Here is a 4237-nt window from a genome sequence, read left to right as displayed (position 1 = left end):
TCTTTTGTGCTGCCTAACGCTACCTTCTAGCATGTCAGGAGCTCGTTTTTTTGAAGAGTTAAATGCTTTCATGACTAAATGCGGTCTGGATTGGGCTAACTGCAAAGGCATCACCAGCGACGGAGCGGCCAACATGACTGGAAAACATAGCGGAGTTGTCAGAAGAATTAAGGATGCAGCAGGACAGAACATTGTTTGGAATCATTGTTTCATTCATCGCGAAGCTTTAGCATCAAAAGGAATAAAACCGGAACTTGAAGTAGTGATGAAAGACATTGTCAAAGTTGTGAACTTTATTAAAGGCAGTGCTCTTTTCGAGCCGACTTTTCGAGGCCTTGTATACTGAAATGGGAGCCAAGCACAAACATTTACTCTTTCATACAGATGTGAGATGGTTGTCAAAGGGAAGGGTGGTCAGCCGAGTGTACGAGTTGAGGGATGAAATACATGCTTTTCTTGCTGAGAAACGGTCACCTCTCGCGAGCTCATTCCGCGATGAGAAATGGCTTTTAACCCTGTCTTATCTTGCCGACATATTTTCTGTTCTAAACGAACTGAATCTAAAACTGCAAGGACAGGAGGACAATATTTTCAGACACTGCAAACAAATTCAGGCTTTCCAGAAATCACTCGAACTCTGGCAGCTGCGACTCAAAACCGCAAGCTACTATATGTTTCCGACAATGATGAGACACATTGAAGAAAATGATGTTTGCAAGAAATCGGTCGCAAGTCTTAACACGTCTCATTCAGTCACATCTGGATGCACTGACGGGCAGTTTCTGTCGCTACTTTCCCAAGGAGAAGTTTGGTGAATTAAAAGACAAGGAGTGGGTGAAAAATCCCTTTGACTTTGAAACTCCAGAATCAATTGCTAAACTGAATTTAACCTCTGAAGAAGAATCAGAAATGCTTCAGCTTACTTATGACAGCACGTTGAAAACTCGTCACAAAACAGTAAAATTGTCTTCTTTCTGGATAGGCCTTTCCACGGAGTATCCCATGCTGAGCAAAGCAAGCATTTTATTGCTACTACCCTTCACAACCACCTATATGTGTGAAACAGGATTTTCCGTTTTGACCAAAATGAAGACGAGACAGCGAAACAAACTGGATGATTCTCCGGACATGCGTGTTGCCCTTTCGTCCTGCAAACCAGCTTGGGAACAGATTATGCAGAATAAGCAGGCCCACCCTTCTCATTAAGTAAGTTGTATAAACACACAGACACGCGCACACACACATACACATATGAAATGCGTGCACACGTAATTGATATAGACATAGAGAGGTGGGTCGCTTAATTTTTTTTTTTTTTTTTAAGGGTCGCTCTTTAAAAAGTTTGAAAACCACTGGTTTAGACCACGATATGGGCCTAATGTGTGTCTGTTGTTGAATCACAGGGAGACTTTCAGAGTCGCGGAGACTTTTTTTCTCCCTCGAACGGCTGGTCGCACCGGTGCGTCCTCAGATTTTTCTTAGTCGCACCATTGAGAAATAAGGTCGTGTGTGCGACCAAATTGGTCGCACTCTAGAGCCCTGCCTATGCTTCATGGGTATATCAAGCAGAGAATCTATAATTTCAGGGAGCATCTCTTTCAATAAACTAGTAGTTGTAGGATCTAGCATGCATGTTGTTTATTTAGATGATCTATTGATTTTAGACAATTCACCCTGACCTAGTGTGGAGAATAATTGCAGTTGCTCATTGGGATAACTGATATTTATAGTCTGATCAGCTTGTGTCGCCACTTGTCGATTAGCTGTAATCTTTTCAATTTTACTTGTAAAGAAGTTCATAAAGTCGTCCCTACTATGCTGGTGTCCAGCATCTGAAGACGTTGTTGATTGATTTTTTTGTTAATTTAGACACTGTGTTAAGTCGAAACCTAGGGTTGTTCTGACTTCTATTATTGATGAAAAGTAGGCAGATCTAGACGTTTTTAGGGCTTTCCTGTAAGTTAAGTTATTATCCTTCCATGCTATGCGAAATACCTCTAATTTTGTTTTCTTTAAGTTACTGTCCATTTTCCGGGCAGCTCTAGGAGGATTAAAGCTGGAGTAAGCAAAGGAGAGTATGAACAACAAGATCTTTCAGACAGACAGACAGACAGTTAATATACGGAACAGGAGTCGTTTTTTGAAAATTGTGAAGGATGCTGCTGTTCGGGTGGAGGCTGGTAGTTCATTCCACCACAGGGGAACCGAATGAGTAAATTTTCTTCAGGTGCAGAGGAGCAACTGTGTTTCGGAGAAGACAGAGTTAATATTTTTGGTGATAGTATCAAGATCTTTTAGGTTATCAGAAATGCTAAGGAACTGAGACAATTCAGGCCAAATATCGAGAAACGAGTCTTTTGTAGTTTAAGTCATTGTTCTACCGTATTTCTAAAATGGAGGTTGATTTGCAGCTATCATGTGTCATGTCATGTTGTGAGGATTCATGTCAAGAATCAAGAGCAACTGCTTGTAGAGTTTCAATAAATGTCTATTTTTATCGCAGACTCTTTAATAGAAATGACGGTAACATTTTGCAGCCACAAAAACATTCACTGGGTCCCAACCTACTGTCCCGGGACTCCCAGGCCAACTAACTCAATCTCCGAAATCCCCTCCTTTTCACCAGTCGGGCAAAACCCATTCAATTCATATGGGAGTGAACATAATTACCAAACCACACTCTGTTTAAACGGATATAAATGAAGAAAATATTTTCCAACTTCATCTGAAAGAAATACAAAATAATAATAATAATAATAGTATAATATAATATACAAAATACAACCCATTTAAATCCAAAACCCTGTAAATAAAATAAATCCCAAACCTACATTCCCAATAATTCCCAGACAGAATATAAAGGTCATCAGGGAATAGTATCACTACTGCTGATACCTTATACCAACTGGAATTAATCATTTTATGTTAAATCCGTGTATTTCAGCATATTTATTTTATAGTGACAGCATAGGTTAGACCTACAGTATATAGCTAATATGCAACTTCATGAAATAACTACTTATTTTGAGATATGACTATTAGGTCACACTTTATTTTAAGGTCCAATTCCCGCTTTTATAAACCATTAACTACAACTTTTGCCTAAATTTGGTGCTTATTAATAGTTAGTATGATAGTTGTTAGGTTTAGGTATTGGGTAGGATTAGGGATGTAGAACATAATCATGCAGATTGCAGAATATGTGCTTTATAAACATTCAATATACTAATAATATGCATACTAATAAGCAACGTGTTAATAGTGAGATAGGTCCCTATACTAAAGTGTTACCGACTATTATTTTTGTAGACAAAAGTATAATACAGCCCACGGAATATTTTTTTAAAGACTATTCCAAATTTTCATTTATTCAGCATTTTTAGATGTATTGTGGTCATCCAGTCCAGTGTCTGACTGGAAATCAAACCTCAGCAGTGACATCCAAGTCATCCAACAGCAACGTGAAAAGATTGACAGGTATGATTGATGGGGTCATTGACCTTTAAGCAGAGGAGGGGAGGGGTGAATTACTTCCGGACCACCCACGTTGCGAGGGACCGCCCACTTGCTTTGACCTTTGACCGTATCCGCCCCTTAGTGTGGTACGCCCACGTCGCGTTGAACTTTTGACCGTGCCCTCACGTCCCATTTTTCCGGGGTATGTTTTAGGGCATGTTTTAGGATGTATTGCTACATATCTTTAGCATGAATGAAAATATGTAATTTAAAGGAGATGATGAGATCATTATTAATACGCAATCATTGGTTATTTAAGCAGCGTTTAAAAATAATAATGAATAAGACAACAACTACACAAACACTGTTTGAATAAACAAACAGGTTTAAATGAATAATCATGTGATTAAATAAATAAATAAAGCATCTATTAAATAAGTAAAGAAGTAATTATACAATGTATTCAATATATGAGAGAGGAAAGGCAGAGAGGCCATGCAGATTACCTTGTTTTTCAGAGTTTTCACCCAGTCTATAACATTCCAGTGAGAGGTGTCCGCACCAAGGCTCGTAAATTTGTTTGAAAGAGGAGGATTGTAACCGGGTGTATTACAACTTGTTTTGTAGGTGTCGACCTGTAGGTGACAGCGTCTGACATGTTAATCGGGTACGATTTGTTTTATGTCCATAGCGTGAAATTTGAGTGCTACCAGCTCGGTTCAAGACAGCGAAGCTTTGTTTAGGATTAACAACTGTTCCACCACCTGGCATCAGTAGATCA

This window comes from Triplophysa rosa, linkage group LG25, assembly GCF_024868665.1.
Source record: "Triplophysa rosa linkage group LG25, Trosa_1v2, whole genome shotgun sequence".
NCBI classification, from domain to species: Eukaryota; Metazoa; Chordata; class Actinopteri; order Cypriniformes; family Nemacheilidae; genus Triplophysa; species Triplophysa rosa.
The sequence above is the reverse complement of the archived record's forward strand: the minus strand, read 5'-3'. Positions refer to the sequence as shown.